The sequence below is a fragment of the Eumetopias jubatus genome, unplaced genomic scaffold (genome assembly GCF_037043125.1).
Source record: "Eumetopias jubatus isolate StellerSeaLion01/CBP00866 unplaced genomic scaffold, mEumJub1_p1.0 scaffold_16, whole genome shotgun sequence".
Classification (NCBI taxonomy): Eukaryota; Metazoa; Chordata; class Mammalia; order Carnivora; family Otariidae; genus Eumetopias; species Eumetopias jubatus.
In genome coordinates this window covers 60,340,075-60,346,074 of record NW_028274822.1, presented here as the reverse complement: position 1 = coordinate 60,346,074, position 6,000 = coordinate 60,340,075, and the positions used below count along the sequence as shown (strand labels likewise).

Sequence of the window (6,000 nt, the reverse complement as noted above, 5' to 3'; positions counted from 1 at the left end):
ATTCAAGCTCAAACTGCAAAATAATATCAGGAACCCTGAAAATGAAGAAGTGATCTATGACACATGTCAGTATCACATAACTTTTAAAAATGATTCTTTAAGATGTTACATTGGTCTTGATATACCTTTACAAATATTAATTTTAATGGCTATCTCAAAGGCCTTTCATGACATAGACCACAGGTGTTACCTTGGGCAAGAGCAATTGTCTGGCAGCTCTCAACATGCAGTCATGCAGAATCCTAAATAACATTGTCAACTTCAGTGTGGTGTTTCACAGAGGACTAACTTGGACCTTCAACAACATCCTTGCCAATATATCTTTGGAAGTTCTGGTCCTGAGAAGTTTATCAGAGTAAATGGAAGCTCTGGTCACAATTAAAATAAAAGGACCAAGGACATTTTCTGGCAAGTAAGAGAATACATCACCTGATAATGAAATTCAAATGGTTGTCACAGTGTAGATGCTCTTGGCTTCTGACTCCTATTGGTTTTGAGGGCTTCTCCAAAGGTGGGCACCAAATGCATTCTCTGCCCAGTTCTGACACTGTGACTGGTGGCATGCATTGATGAGGTGGTAACTGGGTGCCACCTTTAGTGGGAAAGAGTTATCACAGAGCTGAAGGTCACATCAGGACTGGTTAGGTCCATGCTGGAGTGTCTTCCCTAGGGCCCAAGGGCAGTTGCTTTCTTACTGACAGCTTCATAATTCATTCTGCACTGAACTAGATGTGCTCATGTTGACTCGATCACTAAGGCCTCTAGTGACACTGTCGTAGGATGGTGGGAAAGATGTGGTAGATGCAGTTTCAGATTTGTCTGGGAGTGTGCAATTTTCATTTGCCATGAATACAATAAAGCCTTCACCTAGGGGTGACACAGCCTCCTCCTCAGCCCTGGGCACACCTGGGGGGGTTGGAGATTGTCATGGAGTGGTGTAACACATAGCTCTGATAGGCCTTTTGAATGACAGTAGCTGAAATATCTTCCTGCTTCCACTGCAGGGTGGTTGCTATTGGTTCATAGGATGTTTTTGAAACATTAGTTGCCATAAACTTCTCTTCCATATTTGCCTTCAGAGAATCCAACTCCCCAGATTCTCTGAGAACATTTCTAGTGAAGGCAAAAAGAATGTCCAGTGAATCTTATCTCCAGGGACCAAGGGTAGGTCCATCTGGATTAATATATTCCGACTGGGTTTTGGGATTTGCAGGGCCCTGAAAGGGTGTCTGCAAAGTCTGAGAGGGGAGAAAATGTAATAAACTGAGTGGCCTCTGGGTCAAACTTTTCCCAGGTCTCATAGAACATGTCAAAGTCATCCTCACTCAAAGGTTCGCTACCCCCCTGCGTGGCCACATTGAAGTTCTCCAGAATCATGGCAGTGTACATGTTGTCCACGATGAGGAAGGAGATGATGATGTACGTGGTGAAGAAAAGGATGCCCATGGCTGGGTTCCCACAGTTCCCCCAGGAGCCATTGCTGTTGGGCAGATTGGAGTCACAGAAAGGGGATCCTGTGTTGAAGATAGGGCTGAGGAGCCCATCCCAGCCAGCTGGTGTGGTGGTCTGGAAGAGGCACAGCATGCTGTTGGCGAAGGTCTGGGAAGTTGAACGTGTTGTTGATGCCAGCCTCCCCGCTTACATGGGGGAAGCTGACTATGCCGAAGATGGAGTAGATGAACATGACAAGGAAGAGCAGCAGTCCTATGTTGAAGAGAGCAGGCAGGGGCATCATGAGGGCAAAGAGCAGTGTGCGGATTCCCTTGGCTGCTTGTATCAGCCTGAGGATGTGACCAATCTGGGCCAGGTGGATGACTCGGAAGAGCACTGGGAGAAGTAATTTTCAAGTGAGGTAAGAATCGCAGAAAATACAGGCCTTTAGAAGAGGGGGGAATGATCTAATCAGTACTTGCAAGCATGAGCCCTGACAAAGCTGGCTGCAATCCCTGTCCCATCTCTGCTCTGTATGGATCTCCATGTGAGTATTTGTATTCAAGGACTCTGGGCCTTCTGAACCTTGCACAGTGGCTGGCATAAAGTAGGGGCTCAGCACGTGCTCATTGCATAAGTTTTTCTCTCTCAAGTAAGACCCACGCTTCCCACCCTGTTCTTATCTTTCTTTCTCTCTACCCGGAATGTCTTCTTCTTAGTCAGCCTCCATGGTCAAAGCCCTATCTTCCGCAGCCTAGGTTAACTGGAAGCGACTACACATTTTTCCACACATACACAGCCTTTGTGTGGTTCTCTCTATGACACAGGCCCTACTCTTCCCTGAGAATTCAGCCTTGGGACAGGCCTTTTCGTCCACCTTTTCCTGGTCCTGTGCTCTGTGAAGGCCAGGATCCCCTGTGATTCATCTCCCCATCTCCCATTGTGAAGATTGACTCAGTTCCTGTACATGGTCCTGTGGATCATTGTACAGAGCCTGGTGTTAATTATAAGGTGGTCTGAAGAGTCGGGCAACTTGCTGACAGCTAAAGTAGACAGGTTTTGAATGGCCAGCTGTCTGCATAATGGCTTTTATTTGTTTCTTTCATCTCCGGCTGTGTTTGAACTCTATGTTAGGGCCTGGAGATGGGTTTGTTTAGTGTCAGTTATGGCCCTCCCACCCCCCAACTATGAACAGAGTTGGAAAGATGAAGAATGTAAAAGTCTCCCTATATGATATCTAACTTGAAAATTTGTGAAGCTTGATCTTGGGGCCGTGGATGTCTATTGGGACCGCAAAAGATTAGATGAAGCCTTTAGGTCAGACAGGATTCAAAATCTCTCAGGACAAATGGTGAGTGTAGTGGCAAGCTCTCTCTCCTTGCCAGGGTTCCCTTGACGCTCTTCCCCTACCTGCCTTTTGTCATATGAATATGGGTGGTCACAGTATTGTGCTGGAAGGAGGAAGGAAACAGGAAGAGATTTGGGAAGTAGTTATAATATTGTATTATAAAATCTTTATGAAAGCCCCTCTCCTAAAGCAAGTTTAACTGGGATATTTTTCCACAGCGTGGGGTATGTGTCTATATAACCTACTAAGATTCTGCCAGCCAGCCAGCCAGTCTACATAATACTTCAAGGTAGTATGAGTCTTCATACTTGTAGCAATTAGATACTCAATCCATGTCTTGCAAGTGGGAAGGAAGAAAATGAGAGGGGGAGGGCAGAAGGAGGAAGAGGTGGGTTCTTTCACTTGTTTTCCAGCTGTCTCTATGACTGATTTCTAACCAGTGGATGGTGTTGCTGTGCAGGTCATAGGCACTGGTAGTTAAGGTGTCCCCATCATAGAATGGAGTACTTTGAGTATATTTTATTTCTATAGTGTTGTTAAGGGAAGTCACATAAGCAAGCTCTCTTCTCTACTGTAAACTGAAAGTGACCTTTAGAGTTTCTCACTTGGAAAGCAAACGAACAAAACAAACCTCCCACAAAAAACCAGCAGCAACAGGAAAACAAAACAAAACAGAAAACAAAAATAAACGTAAAGCTCCCAAACAAATAAACACAACCCAAGGCTGTGTTTCAGCACCAGGGTGGGGAGATGGATGAAGTGCTGCCAAGTTGTATTTAGATGCTGTTAGCTCTTGATGGTAAATCAATGGAAAATTAAATCTACAGCAATGTTCTGACATGAAAATTAAGCAGGTCATGATATAACAGGTCAGGATATATTTGTAATGCAAAGTAAACCTGGTGCACTGTCATTTGGCCTTTGTAAGGCTAAACTGTGCCTCAACCACAAGAAGGCTAAGGACATTCTCTTGGTTGTTGGTAGGAGGCAGCTAGTTCATTAGAAGGACATTAGCCTGGTCTAAATTCAGCTCTACCCTTTACAGACTGTATGACTTTGCATAACTTTCTTAATCTGTAAGGCTCAATTTTAAATGTATAAAATGAAGATAATAACACTCCTTCAGGGAGCCATTGTGAAGGCTCCCAAGGAGCCCAGCCCAGTCCTCAGAAGTCAGCAAGCACTCAACTGTGGTGGCTCCATTCCCCACTTGCGTTTCTGACCTTATGCGTTTTCTCTGAACACTCGTTGGCCCCCAAATACTGGGCCTATCATTCAAACACCCAGACTAGGCCCTAAGAGCATTGATCTCTTGGCATTGATCTTTGACTTGTCTATCACTCACATTCCCTAAGTGGACAGTTATATAATGATTTAACTGCAGATCTTTGACTTAAGAATCTCCTCTGAACACTCATAGTCTTTGCTCACTCTTCTGGCAACCATCTCCTTTTCCAGAAAGTATTTAATGACTCACCTCACATCGTACCACCCATTCTCCTCTTTGAAGACCATCAAGAGAAGGCCCTCTGGAAGTTCCATCATCTTATATTCTCTGGAGAAGTGCCTGACTGTCCCCATCAGCCCCAAAGTTCAGGCAATGGGCTATGCACACAGTAGGTGCCTAAAAACACTTTGTGACAGCATGGAAAATGCCAATGGAAACTCTCCATTTCACAGAGAGGACAGGGGCATTTTAAATCTGCCGCTTTTGGAAAGCAGCAAATACTGGGCTCCTCTAACATGTAATGTATATTAAAAACGTTTGTTGTCCTCTTGGTTTTGGAAACAAAACAAAACAAAACAAAACAAAACAAAACAAAACAAAAAAACAGCCCAAACAACCCCAAGCAGAGTCTGGGCTTCCCCACCACCTGTAAGCCCACTTACTCCCAATCGAGAGGACCATGACAATCAAGTTAAACACATTCCAGCCTTTGGTGAAGTAGTGATGCTGCAAGGCAAACATCTTCATGACACACTTACCCATGAAGAACTGATTGATTTTGTTAAGGATTTTTGTCTTTTCTTCGCTCTGTTCATCAGTCTCCACCATCATGGTGATCATGTTGAGGCAGATGAGGACCATTATGACAATGTCGAAAGCTTGTCTGGCACAATGTCAAAGACAAAGCCCTGGTACTTGTTCTGAGAAAACAAGAGATGGTCCATCAGGGCCTTTCTGGCCAACATACAAGAGGCATCTGGAGAGGCTGCATTCTCCATAGATGGCTTTCTAAAATCTGTCTGTTGTCTTCCTCACACCACATCCAAACAGAAGCCAAGTCCTGTCCTTACTCCTTCCAAAATCTTATTCTTAGTTGATTCTTCTTCAATGCCTCAATTCAAGTCCTTGTTGCCTTTCCCACCCCCTTGAAGTCACCAGGCACTTTTGTCTCACTGGTGCACCATTTTCGAGCTGTTCCCATCCCATCTCCTGGCTATCTAAATCCCAATAGTCCTGAGTGATCCATTTTTCTTAAGCCCCTTCCAGGGAGATCTCCCTAATCACCTATCACATCACACCACATTGCCTATTTCCTCTCTCCTCTCACAGGCTTCGTAGTCCGCCTTGAGTTCTAGCATTTCCTGTGTGCTTCGCTTCTTCTCTACTAGATAGCGAGCTCCTTGAGGATGGGGCCATGTCTTATTTATTTATTTAAAGATTTTATTTATTTATTTGACAGAGAGACAGAGAGCACAAGTAGGCAGAGGGAGAGGGAGAAGTAGGTTCTCCACCAAGCAGGAAGCCAGACGTGGGGCTCGATCCCAGGACCCCAGGATCATGACCTGAGTGGAAGGCAGTCGCTTAACCGACTGAGCCACCCAGGCGCCCTGGCCATGTCTTATTTAACATTGTGTTCCCATAGTGCCTGCAGAGGATGAGTTCAAGAACTGCAAATTCAGTGGCTGCTCATTCTCCCCCACCCCAAGTACTCCAGGGCAAGAGGGTAGGCCTGGAGTCCTTCTTGTTTCCCACTGTAACTTCCAGACCTTTGCTCCTCCTGAATCTTGCAAAACCCTTCCTCCTTTGAAGCTTGTGTCATCTAGGTAGTTTACCTTCATCTCTTCTTCATTGCTGCCACTTACCAACCTCCTGGTCCTTCGGCTTCATTACTGAGGAGTGAGGCTTTTGGCCTGACTTCCACTCTTGGCTACTACCTCTTGGTTCCTTAGCTAAATCTCTCATGACCTAGCTGTTCCTAGCTTAAAGAAAAAAA

General features: G+C 45.1%; 1 pseudogene; it reads right to left on the bottom strand.

Moving 5' to 3' along the window:
* Window positions 1-666: 666 nt before the first annotated feature.
* The window catches only part of LOC148162280 (sodium channel protein type 10 subunit alpha-like), a 32,220-nt pseudogene continuing 26,886 nt past the window's right edge, over window positions 667-6,000 (bottom strand).